This window comes from Anthonomus grandis, chromosome 17 (assembly GCF_022605725.1).
Source record: "Anthonomus grandis grandis chromosome 17, icAntGran1.3, whole genome shotgun sequence".
Lineage (NCBI taxonomy): Eukaryota > Metazoa > Arthropoda > Insecta > Coleoptera > Curculionidae > Anthonomus > Anthonomus grandis.
In genome coordinates this window covers 18,367,583-18,386,620 of record NC_065562.1, presented here as the reverse complement: position 1 = coordinate 18,386,620, position 19,038 = coordinate 18,367,583, and the positions used below count along the sequence as shown (strand labels likewise).

At 29.6% G+C, this 19,038-nt stretch overlaps 1 protein-coding gene and 1 long non-coding RNA gene across 29 annotated transcripts in view; both read right to left on the bottom strand.

Moving 5' to 3' along the window:
• Positions 1-419: 419 nt before the first annotated feature.
• On the bottom strand, positions 420-11,568 carry LOC126746197 (uncharacterized). Of its 27 annotated transcripts, XR_007663810.1 has the most exons (5): positions 9,569-11,560; positions 7,908-9,014; positions 6,247-7,354; positions 5,187-5,692; positions 420-2,965 (listed from the first exon to the last, which is right to left on the bottom strand). It is a non-coding gene; the product is annotated as an uncharacterized LOC126746197 (long non-coding RNA). The 27 variants fall into 27 exon arrangements; XR_007663809.1 differs by lacking the exon at positions 5,187-5,692 and having other exon boundaries at positions 5,742-7,354; positions 9,569-11,561; XR_007663827.1 differs by lacking the exon at positions 5,187-5,692 and having other exon boundaries at positions 420-2,916; positions 9,569-11,558.
• Positions 11,569-12,180: 612 nt separating this feature from the next.
• The window catches only part of LOC126746257 (octopamine receptor beta-2R-like), a 178,263-nt gene continuing 171,405 nt past the window's right edge, over positions 12,181-19,038 (bottom strand). Inside the window, exon 6 of one of the 2 annotated variants that reach the window (XR_007663840.1) lies at positions 12,181-18,954. The gene's annotated coding sequence lies outside the window, so the exon portion shown is untranslated. The remainder of the gene's footprint in view (positions 18,955-19,038) is intronic. The other variant, XR_007663841.1, reaches the window with a different exon arrangement.

Here is a 19,038-nt window from a genome sequence, read left to right as displayed (position 1 = left end):
ATATTTAGTACATTTAAAAAAATTTTAGTGTAATATATAAAAGATTTTAACAGAATTATGTATTGTAAAAAATGTACTAGACTTGCCTTGAGGGTTATTATAAAATTTATTGTACAATTATAAAATACATTTTTCAGATTAGGAAATTGATTGATTTTTAAATAAGGAATTAAATATTTGAATTAATCATTGTAGTACAATTTTTTGATCATTTGTACAAAATTCATTTTATGTGTAGCCAGAAGCTACTCATCATGGCACAAATTTTTTGAAAATAGTACTATACTTAGTACATAAAAAAAGGGAGATTCACTTGAATGGATTATATTTAAAAAAATACATATATGAAGGTAAAAAATTGAGGAAAATATAATAAATAATTAATGAAACAAAATATACTGAATAAAACACTCCAAAAGTCCATTAAACAATTTTTTATTGCAAAAAAGCGCCAAATGTATCGATTCAAAAAACAGCACTCATAATAACGTACGTATATAATATATAAACAGCTCTACTTATCAATACAAAAAAAAACAAACAAATAAAAATATAAAAACACAAACTTAAGTAAAAAAAAAAAAACAAAACAAGTTTAACATACAAATAACGAGCCTTTTCTTCATTTAAGACGGAAATCAGCTAAAAACTAACATTTATTTATTTTATTTATTTATTTATTTATTTATACACAAACACTTATAGTACTTTAGTAGCACATCGAAGAGGGCTTAGAGATTAATTCTGGAGCAAAAAAATTGTACAAAAATCAAACAGGAATATCCAGGAAGACCGTCAGCAGCAGTATACAAGATATCATTACATTATATAGTGAATATTTTGATTATTAAGGCGTTTATTTACAGGTTAACTACGTACGTTCGATGTAACTTAGACGTTAGTTTTTATTGCTTTTTTTTTAAACGTTCTTAACTTATTAATACACTTTGGTCATCGGTACATAGGTGTCCTTAGGTATGATTGTATTTCGCTGTCTTATTACACCCTTTTCTATATCTACAGGGTGAGAGAAGTTGAGTTTTTGTGCTAAAAAACGGTGGCGAAAGTTTATCAAAGGAAATGTCCCTTTTTAATTGGGCCACCCTATATATTGTTACATCAAATGATAGGGAATTTTATGCTTAAGAAAAAAGGTTCAGTGCGTTTTTTACCTCAAGTTGAAACTAACGGAGCTATGAGCGATTATTTGCTAATTGTCCATGGCCACAGTGCAGACTCTTGAGTTTTTAAGTACAAATTTTTGCATTGTACAAAATTCCCTGTGAATATTTTGTACTATTTTGTACCCATTCACACAAGGATATTTAGTACAAATGTACTGTGTTCGACCATTTGCTAGTAAAATTGTACTGAAAACGCATTAGGTGGCCAGGAGTTACGCATTATATTGATTTATTTAATTGTACCTTTCTTGAAGAAAAATTGATTTTTATGTACAATTAATATCAATAGAAAAAAAATAATTGTACAAAATATTGTACTATTTTTTTTGAGGCCTCTGGCCATGCGCAATAATTTTTTAGTACAATTTTCACAAATTTCTATTAAAACCTTTTGTACTTCACTAGCATAGGAAAACCCTTCAATTCTTCTAAAACTCCACTAAATATATTTTTTTAAATGTACTAAATATAGTACTACTAGCATGTAACCCCTGGCAACCTATAGATTTGATACAAATTATTCGAAAGTTGTACAATAATAACAGATTGAATTACCTTTATTAAAATTGTACAATAAATTTTAAAATTAAGATCCGCGAAACTCAATCAACATTTTTTAAGCTGAACGAACCCAGAGGTTCCTTTTAAAATTGTACTAAACTATAAAAAATTGTACTAAATATTATGCTACTTTCAAAAGACTCTATCGAGCCTTTGGCCCGGCATATTTTCAATTTAGTACAAATATTCCAAAAGTTGTACTAAAATATTCGATTTTTTGAAACTTGTATCTCCTTCGTAAGAAAATTAATTTTCCCTAAAAAACATAAAAATTGTACTAAAAATTGTACTAATTTCAGCAAAATTGTGTGATGATGCGAGGCCTTTGGCCACGCATAAGGTATTTCTAGTACAAATTTTTAAATAGTACAAATTTCTATTCTGAAATATGTTGTACTATTTCTTACATAAATATTATCGATATTATATTTAAAAATACTTACTACTTACTACAGAGGCCTCAGTACAATTTTTTAAAATTGTACTAAATATAAATGAAAATTTGTACTAAATATTAAACTACATTTAAAAGATTCTAAAAATGCTCTGGTTAAATAAAAAAAAAATTAATTAAAAAATTGTACTAATTATAATTGTACTTGTTGTTCTGTTATACTTGTATTGTATGGTGATGCAAGGCCTCTGCGACTTTTTTGTACAATTTTAAAAATTGTACAAAATCTTATTAACATCTACTATCCTTTACTAATTGCGAGGAAAATACTCGATCTTTAAAAATTGTACTAGATTTTCAAAAAAATTGTAATAAACTTTATACTACTCCCAAAAGAGCCTCTGGCCACGCATTAAATGAATTTAGTACAAATTATCAAAAAATTGTACTAAGTTGATCGATTTGTTTAATCTCGCTTTTTTTTTTAAGAAAATTTTAAAATAAATATAAATACAAAAAAATAATTGTACCGCGGAGTTCCTTTTGAAATTGCACTAAACTATAAAAAATTGTACTAAGTATTATGGTACTTTCAAAACACTCTATCGAGCCTCTGGTCAAGCATATTGTCAATTTAGTACAAATAATGCAAAAGTTGTACTAAAGTATTGGATTTTTTGAAACTTGTATCTTTCTCCTAAGAAAATTAATTTTCCCAAAATCCGGCTCGAAGGACCAAATGTTTTTCTCAAAGATCTCGCAAACTACTAGAGATACCTATAGAGTGTTTGGTATTAATGGAATCGGGAACGAAAGCTCTATTAACCTATTTAAATAAAATACATTTTCCAGCCACTTCAAAATCTTATTTTTTTTTAAATTGTTCAAAATTTTCACTAATTAAATAAAGAATCTTATGCTGATTAAAATGAACCCAAACACTTTATATTTATCTTCATTAGTTCCTGAGATATGGGGATTTAAGTGCAAAATCCCGCTCGAAGGACCAAATGTTTTTTTGAAAATCTCTCCTTAACTATAAGAGATAGCTATAGAGTGTTTGGTATCAATGTAATTGGGAGAAAAAGCCGCATTGATCTGTTGACATGAAAATAATTTTTTAGACACTCAAAATTAGGTCCAGATATTTAAAATTAAAAAAATATTTGTTTTTTTTTTTGTTGATTGGATGGACAATTCTATGCTGATTAAAATGAACCCAAACACTCTATATTTATCTTTAATAGTTCTCAAGATATAGAGCCTGAAAGTGCAAAATCCGGCTCGAAGGACCAAATGTTTTTCTCAAATATCTCGCAAACTACTAGAGATACCTATAGAGTGTTTGGTATTAATGGAATCGGGAACGAAAGCTCTATTAACTTATTTAAATAAAATACATTTTCCAGCCACTTCAAAATCTTATTTTTTTTTAAATTGTTCAAAATTTTCACTAATTAAATAAAGAATCTTATGCTGATTAAAATGAACCCAAACACTTTATATTTATCTTCATTAGTTCCTGAGATATGGGGATTTAAGTGCAAAATCCCGCTCGAAGGACCAAATGTTTTTTTGAAAATCTCTCCTTAACTATAAGAGATAGCTATAGAGTGTTTGGTATCAATGTAATTGGGAGAAAAAGCCGCATTGATCTGTTGACATGAAAATAATTTTTTAGACACTCAAAATTAGGTCCAGATATTTAAAATTAAAAAAATATTTGTTTTTTTTTGTTGATTGGATGGACAATTCCATGCTGATTAAAATGAACCCAAACACTCTATATTTATCTTTAATAGTTCTCAAGATATAGAGCCTGAAAGTGCAAAATCCGGCTCGAAGGACCAAATGTTTTTCTCAAATATCTCGCAAACTACTAGAGATACCTATAGAGTGTTTGGTATTAATGGAATCGGGAACGAAAGCTCTATTAACCTATTTAAATAAAATATATTTTCCAGCCACTTCAAAATCTTATTTTTTTTTTTAATTGTTCAAAATTTTCACTAATTAAATAAAGAAACTTATGCTGATTAAAATGAACACAAACACTTTATATTTATCTTCATTAGTTCCTGAGATATGGGGATTTAAGTGCAAAATCCGGCTCGAAGGACCAAATGTTTTTTTGAAAATCTCTCCTTAACTATAAGAGATAGCTATAGAGTGTTTGGTATCAATGTAATTGGGAGAAAAAGCCGCATTGATCTGTTGACATGAAAATAATTTTTTAGACACTCAAAATTAGGTCCAGATATTTAAAATTAAAAAAATATTTGTTTTTTTTTATTGATTGGATGGACAATTCTATGCTGATTAAAATGAACCCAAACACTCTATATTTATCTTTAATAGTTCTCAAGATATAGAGCCTGAAAGTGCAAAATCCGGCTCGAAGGACCAAATGTTTTTCTTAAATATCTCGCAAACTACTAGAGATACCTATAGAGTGTTTGGTATTAATGGAATCGGGAACGAAAGCTCTATTAACCTATTTAAATAAAATATATTTTCCAGCCACTTCAAAATCTTATTTTTTTTTTAATTGTTCAAAATTTTCACTAATTAAATAAAGAATCTTATGCTGATTAAAATGAACTCAAACACTTTATATTTATCTCCATTAGTTCCTGAGATATGGGGATTTAAGTGCAAAATCCGGCTCGAAGGACCAAATGTTTTTTTGAAAATCCCTCCTTAACTATAAGAGATAGCTATAGAGTGTTTGGTATCAATGTAATTGGGAGAAAAAGCCGCATTGATCTGTTGACATGAAAATAATTTTTTAGACACTCAAAATTAGGTCCAGATATTTAAAATTAAAAAAAAATTTTTTTTTTTGTTGATTGGATGGACAATTCTATGCTGATTAAAATGAACCCAAACACTCTATATTTATCTGTAATAGTTCTCAAGATATAGAGCCTGAAAGTGCAAAATCCGGCTCGAAGGACCAAATGTTTTTCTCAAATATCTCGCAAACTACTAGAGATACCTATAGAGTGTTTGGTATTAATGGAATCGGGAACGAAAGCTCTATTAACCTATTTAATTAAAATATATTTTCCAGCCACTTCAAAATTTTAATTTTTTTTTAATTGTTCAAAATTTTCACTAATTAAATAAAGAATCTTATGCTGATTAAAATGAACTCAAACACTTTATATTTATCTTCATTAGTTCCTGAGATATGGGGATTTAAGTGCAAAATCCGGCTCGAAGGACCAAATGTTTTTTTAAAAATATCTCCTTAACTATAAGAGATAGCTATAAAGTGTTTGGTATCAATGTAATTGGGAGAAAAAGCCGCATTGATCTGTTGACATGAAAATAATTTTTTAGACACTCAAAATTAGGTCCAGATATTTAAAATTAAAAAAATATTTGTTTTTTTTTGTTGATTGGATGGACAATTCTATGCTGATTAAAATGAACCCAAACACTCTATATTTATCTTTAATAGTTCTCAAGATATAGAGCCTGAAAGTGCAAAATTCGGCTCGAAGGACCAAATGTTTTTCTCAAATATCTCGCAAACTACTAGAGATACCTATAGAGTGTTTGGTATTAATAGAATCGGGAACGAAAGCTCTATTAACCTATTTAAATAAAATATATTTTCCAGCCACTTCAAAATCTTATTTTTTTTTTAATTGTTCAAAATTTTCACTAATTAAATAAAGAATCTTATGCTGATTAAAATGAACTCAAACACTTTATATTTATCTCCATTAGTTCCTGAGATATGGGGATTTAAGTGCAAAATCCGGCTCGAAGGACCAAATGTTTTTTTGAAAATCCCTCCTTAACTATAAGAGATAGCTATAGAGTGTTTGGTATCAATGTAATTGGGAGAAAAAGCCGCATTGATCTGTTGACATGAAAATAATTTTTTAGACACTCAAAATTAGGTCCAGATATTTAAAATTAAAAAATATTAGTTTTTTTTTGTTGATTGGATGGACAATTCTATGCTGATTAAAATGAACCCAAACACTCTATATTTATCTTTAATAGTTCTCAAGATATAGAGCCTGAAAGTGCAAAATCCGGCTCGAAGGACCAAATGCTTTTCTCAAATATCTCGCAAACTACTAGAGATACCTATAGAGTGTTTGGTATTAATGGAATCGGGAACGAAAGCTCTATTAACCTATTTAAATAAAATATATTTTCCAGTCACTTCAAAATTTTAATTTTTTTTTAATTGTTCAAAATTTTCACTAATTAAATAAAGAATCTTATGCTGATTAAAATGAACTCAAACACTTTATATTTATCTTCATTAGTTCCTGAGATATGGGGATTTAAGTGCAAAATCCGGCTCGAAGGACCAAATGTTTTTTTAAAAATATCTCCTTAACTATAAGAGATAGCTATAGAGTGTTCGGTATCAATGTAATTGGGAGAAAAAGCCGCATTGATCTGTTGACATGAAAATAATTTTTTAGACACTCAAAATTAGGTCCAGATATTTAAAATTAAAAAAATATTTTTTTTTTTGTTGATTGGATGGACAATTCTATGCTGATTAAAATGAACCCAAACACTCTATATTTATCTGTAATAGTTCTCAAGATATAGAGCCTGAAAGTGCAAAATCCGGCTCGAAGGACCAAATGTTTTTCTCAAATATCTCGCAAACTACTAGAGATACCTATAGAGTGTTTGGTATTAATGGAATCGGGAACGAAAGCTCTATTAACCTATTTAATTAAAATATATTTTCCAGCCACTTCAAAATTTTAATTTTTTTTTAATTGTTCAAAATTTTCACTAATTAAATAAAGAATCTTATGCTGATTAAAATGAACTCAAACACTTTATATTTATCTTCATTAGTTCCTGAGATATGGGGATTTAAGTGCAAAATCCGGCTCGAAGGACCAAATGTTTTTTTAAAAATATCTCCTTAACTATAAGAGATAGCTATAGAGTGTTCGGTATCAATGTAATTGGGAGAAAAAGCCGCATTGATCTGTTGACATGAAAATAATTTTTTAGACACTCAAAATTAGGTCCAGATATTTAAAATTAAAAAAATATTTGTTTTTTTTTGTTGATTGGATGGACAATTCTATGCTGATTAAAATGAACCCAAACACTCTATATTTATCTTTAATAGTTCTCAAGATATAGAGCCTGAAAGTGCAAAATTCGGCTCGAAGGACCAAATGTTTTTCTCAAATATCTCGCAAACTACTAGAGATACCTATAGAGTGTTTGGTATTAATAGAATCGGGAACGAAAGCTCTATTAACCTATTTAAATAAAATATATTTTCCAGTCACTTCAAAATTTTAATTTTTTTTAATTGTTCAAAATTTTCACTAATTAAATAAAGAATCTTATGCTGATTAAAATGAACCCAAACACTTTATATTTATCTTCATTAGTTCCTGAGATATGGGGATTTAAGTGCAAAATCCGGCTCGAAGGACCAAATGTTTTTTTGAAAATCTCTCCTTAACTATAAGAGATAGCTATAGAGTGTTTGGTATCAATGTAATTGGGAGAAAAAGCCGCATTGATCTGTTGACATGAAAATAATTTTTTAGACACTCAAAATTAGGTCCAGATATTTAAAATTAAAAAATATTAGTTTTTTTTTGTTGATTGGATGGACAATTCTATGCTGATTAAAATGAACCCAAACACTCTATATTTATCTTTAATAGTTCTCAAGATATAGAGCCTGAAAGTGCAAAATCCGGCTCGAAGGACCAAATGCTTTTCTCAAATATCTCGCAAACTACTAGAGATACCTATAGAGTGTTTGGTATTAATGGAATCGGGAACGAAAGCTCTATTAACCTATTTAAATAAAATATATTTTCCAGTCACTTCAAAATTTTAATTTTTTTTTAATTGTTCAAAATTTTCACTAATTAAATAAAGAATCTTATGCTGATTAAAATGAATCCAAACACTTTATATTTATCTTCATTAGTTCCTGAGATATGGGGATTTAAGTGCAAAATCCGGCTCGAAGGACCAAATGTTTTTTTGAAAATCTCTCCTTAACTATAAGAGATAGCTATAGAGTGTTTGGTATCAATGTAATTGGGAGAAAAAGCCGCATTGATCTGTTGACATGAAAATAATTTTTTAGACACTCAAAATTAGGTCCAGATATTTAAAATTAAAAAAATATTTTTTTTTTGTTGATTGGATGGACAATTCTATGCTGATTAAAATGAACCCAAACACTCTATATTTATCTGTAATAGTTCTCAAGATATAGAGCCTGAAAGTGCAAAATCCGGCTCGAAGGACCAAATGTTTTTCTCAAATATCTCGCAAACTACTAGAGATACCTATAGAGTGTTTGGTATTAATGGAATCGGGAACGAAAGCTCTATTAACCTATTTAATTAAAATATATTTTCCAGCCACTTCAAAATTTTAATTTTTTTTTAATTGTTCAAAATTTTCACTAATTAAATAAAGAATCTTATGCTGATTAAAATGAACTCAAACACTTTATATTTATCTTCATTAGTTCCTGAGATATGGGGATTTAAGTGCAAAATCCGGCTCGAAGGACCAAATGTTTTTTTAAAAATATCTCCTTAACTATAAGAGATAGCTATAAAGTGTTTGGTATCAATGTAATTGGGAGAAAAAGCCGCATTGATCTGTTGACATGAAAATAATTTTTTAGACACTCAAAATTAGGTCCAGATATTTAAAATTAAAAAAATATTTGTTTTTTTTTGTTGATTGGATGGACAATTCTATGCTGATTAAAATGAACCCAAACACTCTATATTTATCTTTAATAGTTCTCAAGATATAGAGCCTGAAAGTGCAAAATTCGGCTCGAAGGACCAAATGTTTTTCTCAAATATCTCGCAAACTACTAGAGATACCTATAGAGTGTTTGGTATTAATAGAATCGGGAACGAAAGCTCTATTAACCTATTTAAATAAAATATATTTTCCAGCCACTTCAAAATCTTATTTTTTTTTTAATTGTTCAAAATTTTCACTAATTAAATAAAGAATCTTATGCTGATTAAAATGAACTCAAACACTTTATATTTATCTCCATTAGTTCCTGAGATATGGGGATTTAAGTGCAAAATCCGGCTCGAAGGACCAAATGTTTTTTTGAAAATCCCTCCTTAACTATAAGAGATAGCTATAGAGTGTTTGGTATCAATGTAATTGGGAGAAAAAGCCGCATTGATCTGTTGACATGAAAATAATTTTTTAGACACTCAAAATTAGGTCCAGATATTTAAAATTAAAAAATATTAGTTTTTTTTTGTTGATTGGATGGACAATTCTATGCTGATTAAAATGAACCCAAACACTCTATATTTATCTTTAATAGTTCTCAAGATATAGAGCCTGAAAGTGCAAAATCCGGCTCGAAGGACCAAATGCTTTTCTCAAATATCTCGCAAACTACTAGAGATACCTATAGAGTGTTTGGTATTAATGGAATCGGGAACGAAAGCTCTATTAACCTATTTAAATAAAATATATTTTCCAGTCACTTCAAAATTTTAATTTTTTTTTAATTGTTCAAAATTTTCACTAATTAAATAAAGAATCTTATGCTGATTAAAATGAATCCAAACACTTTATATTTATCTTCATTAGTTCCTGAGATATGGGGATTTAAGTGCAAAATCCGGCTCGAAGGACCAAATGTTTTTTTGAAAATCTCTCCTTAACTATAAGAGATAGCTATAGAGTGTTTGGTATCAATGTAATTGGGAGAAAAAGCCGCATTGATCTGTTGACATGAAAATAATTTTTTAGACACTCAAAATTAGGTCCAGATATTTAAAATTAAAAAAATATTTTTTTTTTTGTTGATTGGATGGACAATTCTATGCTGATTAAAATGAACCCAAACACTCTATATTTATCTGTAATAGTTCTCAAGATATAGAGCCTGAAAGTGCAAAATCCGGCTCGAAGGACCAAATGTTTTTCTCAAATATCTCGCAAACTACTAGAGATACCTATAGAGTGTTTGGTATTAATGGAATCGCTAATGAAAGCTCTATTAACCTATTTAAATAAAATATATTTTCCAGCCACTTCAAAATCTTATTATTTTTTTAAATTGTTCAAAATTTTCACTAATTAAATAAAGAATCTTATGCTGATTAAAATGAACACAAACACTTTATATTTATCTTCATTAGTTCCTGAGATATGGGGATTTAAGTGCAAAATCCGGCTCGAAGGACCAAATGTTTTTTTGAAAATCTCTCCTTAACTATAAGAGATAGCTATAGAGTGTTTGGTATCAATGTAATTGGGAGAAAAAGCCGCATTGATCTGTTGACATGAAAATAATTTTTTAGACACTCAAAATTAGGTCCAGATATTTAAAATTAAAAAAATATTTGTTTTTTTTGTTGATTGGATGGACAATTCCATGCTGATTAAAATGAACCCAAACACTCTATATTTATCTTTAATAGTTCTCAAGATATAGAGCCTGAAAGTGCAAAATCCGGCTCGAAGGACCAAATGTTTTTCTCAAATATCTCGCAAACTACTAGAGATACCTATAGAGTGTTTGGTATTAATGGAATCGGGAACGAAAGCTCTATTAACCTATTTAAATAAAATATATTTTCCAGCCACTTCAAAATCTTATTTTTTTTTTAAATTGTTCAAAATTTTCACTAATTAAATAAAGAATCTTATGCTGATTAAAATGAACCCAAACACTTTATATTTATCTTCATTAGTTCCTGAGATATGGGGATTTAAGTGCAAAATCCGGCTCGAAGGACCAAATGTTTTTTTGAAATATCTCCTTAATTATAAGAGATAGCTATAGTTCATTAGCTATAATTCATAACCTAAATTTCAGAAAAATTGTGTGATGATGCTAGGCCTTTGGCCACGCATAAGGTATTTCTAGTACAAATTTTTAAATATTATTTGTACTATTTCTCACAGAATATTAGCGATATTGTATTTAAAAATACTTTAGGGGTGGCCTCAGTACAATTTTTTATTTGTACAAAATTCAATAAACATATTTCATGTTTTACGAGCCGAGTGATTCTTATTTTAAAATTGTACTAAATATAAATGAAAATTTGTACTAAATATTAAACCACATTTAAGAGATTCTATAAATCTTTTGGCTACGCATAAATTGAATTTAGTACAAATAATTGTACTAAGATGATTATTGTCTTATATTTATTAAATCTTGTATTTCTCTTGTAAAGGAAAATTAGGAAAAAATTGTACTACTTTCAGAAAAATTATTTGGTGATGCCTCTACGACTTTCTTGTACAATTTTAAAAATAATACAAAATCTCATTAACATCTACTATCCTTTACTAATTGCGAAGAATATACACGATCTTTAAAATTGTACTAGATTTTTAAAAAAAATTGTAATAAACTTTGTACTACTTCGCACGCATAAAATCAATTTAGTACAAATTATCAAAAAATTGTACTAAGTTGATCGATTTGTTTAATCTCGCATTTTTCTTCAAGAAAATTTTAAAATAAAAATTGTACTAATTGTTTAGTAGTGCGAGGCAATTTCAGTACAAATTTTAAAATTGTACAAAATTCAGGTAACATCTTTTATGCTTTACAAGCCGAGAGATTTCTCTGTTAATTTTTTGTACAATTTTTGAAATTGTACAAAATTCCATTATCCTTTACTATAATATTCATAAATTTTTAAAAATTGTACTACTTTTAAAGGATGCTATTAAGCTATAATTTAGTACGACTAATTTTAAAATTAATATTATTAAAGAAAAAAATTGTACAAGAAGCTTTTGTACAATTTTTAAAATAATATACATCCTATTAGAGAAATAATCCTCCTATCCTTTTAAAATTGTACTAAGGATTAAAAAAAATTGTACTAAGTATTCGATTACGTTCAAGTACAAATAAATAAAAAATTGTACTGAAATAGTCCATTTTGACCTCTCTTGTACAATGTAACGAGAAGTAAAGAGAAAGAAAAAAATGTACTAAAATATTGCGTACGGTAGTCACGCACAAAATATATTTAGTACAATATTTTAAAAATGTAATCACCATTAATCGACTTCTTAAAATTGTACTAAAAAAGCCTTTGACCGTACATACATATATTGGCGTTAGTACAAATAATTAGGGAGTTACTAAATTATAAATTTTTGAAAAAACTTAATCATTTGCCTGCCTGTACAATTTACCTTAAAATTAAAAACAATAGAGAAAAAGACAAAATTGTACTAAAAATTGTACTATTTTCAGAACCATTATATGGTGGTGCCACGCACAACATTTTTTTTGTACAATTTTTTAAGTAGTACAAAATCAGATTAATATCTTTTATCCTTTACTAGTCAAGAACAATCCTCCTATACTTTTAAAACTGTATGAAATTATACTAAAAATTGTACTAGATTTAAAAAATTGTACTTAATATGGACCCCTTTGAAAAATTGAATTTAGTACAAATTATTCAAAAATTGTACTATACCAATCGACTCGTTTATCTTGTCTCTCTTAAACATTGTTTAAAAATTCAATATCCTGATCGGTCTGTATAACGACTAATAAAATTAATACTATAAGAGAAAATTGTACTAAAAACTGTACCACTTTCAGAAGAGTCTTAGGTCATAACCTTATTCCAGTACAATATTTCAAACCAATAATCTACTCTTTAAAATTGTACTAAAAAATGTACAACCTCTCTTAAAAACCTCCCTAACTCTGTCATTTTCAACTTAAAGAGAAAAACGCACATAACCATTTTTGCTTAGAAAAACAATTGCTATCGATCCGTGTAAAAATATACAGGGTGTCCCACTTAAAATCAGAACATTTCCTACATAACTTCCAACACAGCTCTGTTCCATTTTCACCACCTCAATCGGTTAATTTGCACACCCCGTATATACTATAAAATCCAGTCTTATATGCATAAATATATTTACATTATTAAGTATATAGGTACGCCCTTAAGGGCCTAAATTAGTCGTTATAGCACACCCTATGTACAATTTTTTTCGTCTCATTTATTTAGTAGATTTTATTACGCATTTTTTTTTGGCAATTATGTACAATTTTCGCCAATAGAAAGAGTGAAATCATAATAAATGTACCTATTTAGCTATCACTTATGTACATTATTAGTTACGTATAATAGGAGAGGAGGAAGGGTGGCCCCGATAGGGAAAACTGCGCCAATTTTCCCTTCCAAGGGTTTCCCATATAATAATAATAATTGAGGAAATAATCTTACAAAATACAGCACCATTCATTTGTTTACTTTGGCAAAGGGTTGTTTGGGGGGATGAAGGGAGGAGGGAGGAGTAAGGGCTAGTAGCAGATTGTTGGAGGTTTTCATTTGTTTGATCGCCGAGGCATGTGAGGTTTGCGGTTTAATTTGAGTTGAGGTTAATTGGGTGAAGTTACTTTAAGCATTAAATTAAAGTTTGAATATTTTCAAAACGGATGTCACGATTTTATTGGTTTTGGGTGCGTATGAAAGCTCATGAGTTTCTTGATCGAAAAGGTTCCTAACAGTTTTTTCGTAAATTCAACCGTTTTGGAGTTATTGAGTGATTTTTGAATTGATTGAAAAAAATCTTGATTCCATCAAAGGCTTTACAAAAATCCATGTATCTTAAAAACTTATGCACCGATTTTAATGATTTTAGATTCATATTAAAGCCAATGAGTTTCTTTACCAAAAAGGTTCCTAACAGTTTTTTCGTAAATTCAACCGTTTTGGAGTTATTAAGTGGTTTTCCAATCGATTGAAAAAAATATTGATTCCATCAAAGGCTTTACAAAAATCCATGTATCTTAAAAACTTATGCACCGATTTTAATGATTTTGATTTCATATGAAAGTCGATGAGTTTCTTTAGCAAAGAGGTTCTTAAAAGTTTTTTTCTAACTACAACCGTTTTGGAGTTATTGAGTGGTTTTCCAATCGATTGAAAAAAATCTTGATTCCATCAAAGGCTTTACAAAAATCCATGTATCTTAAAAACTTATGCACCGATTTTAATGATTTTGGTTTCATATGAAAGTCGATGAGTTTCTTTAGAAAAAAGGTCCTTAACATTTTTTTTGTAAATACAACCGTTTTGGAGTTGTTGAGTGGTTTTCCAATCGATTAAAAAAAATCTTGATGCCATCAAAGGCTTTACAAAAATCCATGTATCCTAAAAACTTATGCACCGATTTTAATGATTTTAGATTCATATGAAAGTCAATAAGTTTCTTTAGCAAAAAGGTCCTTAAAAGTTTTTTTCTAAATACAACCGTTTTGGAGTTATTGAGTGGTTTTCCAATCGATTGAAAAAAATCTTGATTCCATCAAAGGCTTTACAAAAATCCATGTATCTTAAAAACTTATGCACCGATTTTAATGATTTTAGATTCATATGAAAGTTGATGAGTTTCTTGATCGAAAAGGTTCCTAACAGTTTTTTCATAAACTCAACCGTTTTGGAGTTATTGAGTGATTTTGCAATCGATTGAAAAAAATCTTGATGTCATCAAAGGCTTTACAAAAATCCAATTATCTTAAAAACTTATGCACCGATTTTAATGATTTTGATTTCATATGAAAGTCGATGAGTTTCTTTAGCAAAAAGGTCCTTAAAAGTTTTTTTCTAACTACAACCGTTTTGGAGTTATTAAGTGGTTTTCCAATCGACTGAAAAAAATCTTGATACCATCAAAGGCTTTACAAAAATCCAAGTATCTTAAAAACTTATGCACCGATTTTAATGATTTTAATTTCATATGAAAGCCAATAAGTTTCTTTACCAAAAAGGTCTTTACAAGTTTTTTTGTAAATACAACCGTTTTGGAGTTATTGAGTGGTTTTCCAATCGACTGAAAAAAATCTTGATGCCATCAAAGGCTTTACAAAAATCCAAATATCTTAAAAACTTATGCACCGATTTTAATGATTTTAGTTTCATATGAAAGTCGATGAGTTTCTTTAGCAAAGAGGTTCTTAAAAGTTTTTTCGTAAATACAACCGTTTTGGAGTTATTGAGTAATTTTCAATGGATCACAAAAAATCCTGTTGGGGTCAAACAATTGGGTTGCCTCGAAAAACTGACCCCTGATGCCTGGACTTTTTTTCCAGAAGTTTGAAAAAGTAAGTCCAACTGCATGGACAAAAAGGGAAAATTGACCCCAATTTCCTGGAAAATGTATTATGGAAGCCTGGAATGCTTTAAATATTACTTGAATTGCTTGAAAAAATGAGTCTAATCCAACTTCCTGGAAGAAATAAAAAATTATTTTAACAAATTGCTAACTGCCTGGAAATATTGGGAAAATGATCCCGATTGCCTGGAAAATTTTAAAAAGTGACCCCATTGCCTGAAAAAATTGGAAAAGTTATTTGAACTTCATGGAACAATTGGGAAATTTATTCCAACTGCCTGGAAAATTAAAAGAACCCTAAAACGGTTAAAAAATGACTTGAATAGTCCGGAAAAGTGATTGAAACTGCCTGGAAAAAAATCGGAAAATGAGTCAAACTACCTGGAAAAATACCGAAGAAATTATTTGAACTGCTTGAAAAAAATGGTGAAAATATGCCAACCGTCCGGAAAAACTGGAAAACTGATCTCAAATTCTTGGATCTTTTTTCCAGAAGCTTAAAAAACATTGAACATTATTTCAACTGCCTGGAAAAACTGAAAAGGTGACTCTAATTGCCTGTAAAAAAATGGAAAAATTAGTGAAAAAAAAAATTATTTAAAATGCCTGAAAAAATTAGGAAAATTATTTGCATTGCCTGGAAAATTGGTTCGATGACCCCCAAATGCCTGGAAGAGATGTTCCAGGAGCTTAAAACGTCTTAAAAGTGATTTTAAGTGAGTGAAAAAATAACCCAAATTTCCTGGAAAACGTAGTCTAGAGACCTAATCCCTGGAAAAAAATAAAAGCAACTACCTGAAAAAATTGTTCCAGAATCTTGAAACGCCTTAAAAATTATTCGAATTGCCTGGAAAATTGGAGAAAATGACCCTAATTGCCTGAAATAAATGAAAAACTGAACCTAAATGCCTAAAATTTTATTTATCAAAAAATTAAAATATTTTAAAAATTCCTGGAAAAATGACCCCAATTGCATGGATAAATTTGAGAGAACATCTCCATATGTCTGGAAAGCCTTAAAAAGTGACCCCAAAATGCCTGAAAAAAATGGAAAATTAATCCAAAACTGCCTGGAAAATTTTGAAAAACGACCCCAAAAGTTAAATAATTTTTTGTCAATTTTGCATTAATTTTACCATTTTTCCAGGCAAGTCTGGCAAAATTCGTTAAGTAACTCCAACTACCTGCAAAAATGGAAAACCCAACCCAACCCAACTCAAGCCAAACCAACCCGAGTAAACCCAACCAAAATCAACTTAACACGACGGTAATTAACCCAGTTTACACCGCACTTGAACTGCCTGGAAGAAATGGAAAATTATTTTAAATAATTAAAAAAAATTATTTCAACTGTCTGGAAACATTAAAAACAGCACCTCAATTGCCTGGAAAAAGCTTGAATAATAACCACTGTTACTCGAAAAAAATGGAAAATTAATCCAAAACTTAGGAAAAAAAATATTTTAACTGCCTGGAAAAATTAGTGATTTTAACCCAAATCCTCAGAAATGTATTTCCAGAAACTTGAAAAAGTTAGAAAGTATATTCAGCTACCTGGAAACGTTGACAAAATGCCTTCAATTGCCTGGAAAAATGACTCCAACTGATTGGAAAACAGAAGCAAATGTAACTCGAGCAAAACCAACTAGAGTAAACTCAACCAAAACCAACTTGACTCAACAGTCAATTCACTCCGTTTACATCGCACGCAATGCACCAAATGGAAAATTGACCCCATTTGCCTGGAAAATGTAAAAATTATGTCAATTGCCTGGAAAAATCGGAGAAATTTTGAAAATGTCTGAAAAAGTTCGAAAACTCGTCTGGAATTTTGCCTGGATTTTTTTTTCCAGCACTATGGAACATTTAAAAAATAATTCTAGTTGCTCGGAAACTTGCCTGGAAAAACTGAACCGCACCCAAATCGAGCAAAACCAACCCAAGTAAACCCAACCAAAATCAACTTAACAGTAAACTCACTCCGTTTACATCGCACGCAATGCACCAAATAGAAAATTGACCCCATTTGCCTGGAAAATGTAAAAATTATGTCAATTGCCTGGAAATAGTAGATAATTATTTTAAACTACTGGAAAATAAAATTCAACTGCCTGGAAAAATCGGAGAAATTTTGAAAACGTCTGAAAAAGTTCGAAAACTCGCCTGGAATTTTGCCTGGAATTTTTTTCCAGCACTATGGAACATTTTAAAAATAATTTTAGTTGCTCGGAAACTTGCCTGGAAAAACTGAACCGCACCCAAATCGAGCAAAACCAACCCGAGTAAACCCAACCAAAATCAACTTAACACGACGGTAATTAACCCAGTTTACATCGTTTTGTTAAGACAATTTGAACTGCCTGGAAGAAATGAAAAATTATTTTAGATAATTAAAAAAAATTATTTCAACTGTCTGGAAACATTAAGAACAGGACCTCAATTGCCTGGAAAAATTACTCCAACTGATTGGGAAAAATTGGAAAACAGAACCAAATCTAATTCGAGTAAAGCCAACCCGAGTAAACTCAATCAAAATCAACTTGACTAAACTGTCAATTCACCCCGTTTACATCGTACGTAATGCACCAAATGGAAAATTGACCCCCATTTGCCTGGAAAATGTAAAAATTATGAAACTTTTAAAAATTATGTCAATTGCCTGGAAAAGGTAGATAATCATTTTAAACCACTGGAAAATAAAACTCAACTGCCTGGAAAAATAGGAGAAATTTTGAAAAAGTTCGAAAACTCGCCTGGAATTTTGCCTGGAATTTTTTTTCCAGCACTATGGAACATTTTAAAAATAATTTTAGTTGCTCGGAAACTTGCCTGGAAAAACTGAACCGCACCCAAGTCGAGCAAAACCAACCCAAGTAAACCCAACCAAAATCAACTTAACAGTAAACTCACTCCGTTTACATCGCACGCAATGCACCAAATGGAAAATTGACCCCATTTGCCTGGAAAATGTAAAAACTATGTCAATTGCCTGGAAATTGTAGAAAATCATTTTAAACTACTAGAAAATAAAATTCAACTGCCTGGAAAATCGGAGAAATTTTGAAAATGTCTTAAAAAATTCGAAAATTCGCCTGGAATTTTTTTTTTCAGAACTATGGAACACCTTAAAAATAATTTTAATTGCCTGGAAAAATTATTCCAGACCTGTCAAAAAAATCATTTACTGCCTGGATACAATGGGAAAATGACCCTAAATACCTGGAAATTTGTTTTCGTAAGGCTAAAAACAATATCAATTTCCTGGAAAAATTATTCAAATTGCCTAAAAAAATGACCCCAAATGCCTGGATTTTTTTTCCAGAAACTTAAAACAAAAAAAATATTTCAACTGTCTGGACGAACTGGCACGATTGCCTATTAAAATTAACCCAATCGCCTGGAAAACCGTGGAAAAGCTGACTGAAGAAATAAAAAAATATTTTCCAGAACCTTTAAACGTTTCAAAGATGATATCAAATGCCTGGAAAATGACTTCAACTTCCTGGAAAATGGGAACACTTTATTTTATGGTATAGGAGGAGTTACTTCAATTGCCTGGAAAATTAAAAAAAATTACTCCTACTGCCTGGAAGAGCTTGAAAAGTGACCCTAATAATTGTTTGAAAAAATAATTTGAACTGCCTGGAAAATTAAGAAAATGACCCCAACGGCCTAGAAAATTAAAAAAAAATTACTCCGAGTGTCTGGAAAAAAGGGAAAACCGACCTCAAATGCAGGATTTTTATTTTCCAGGCA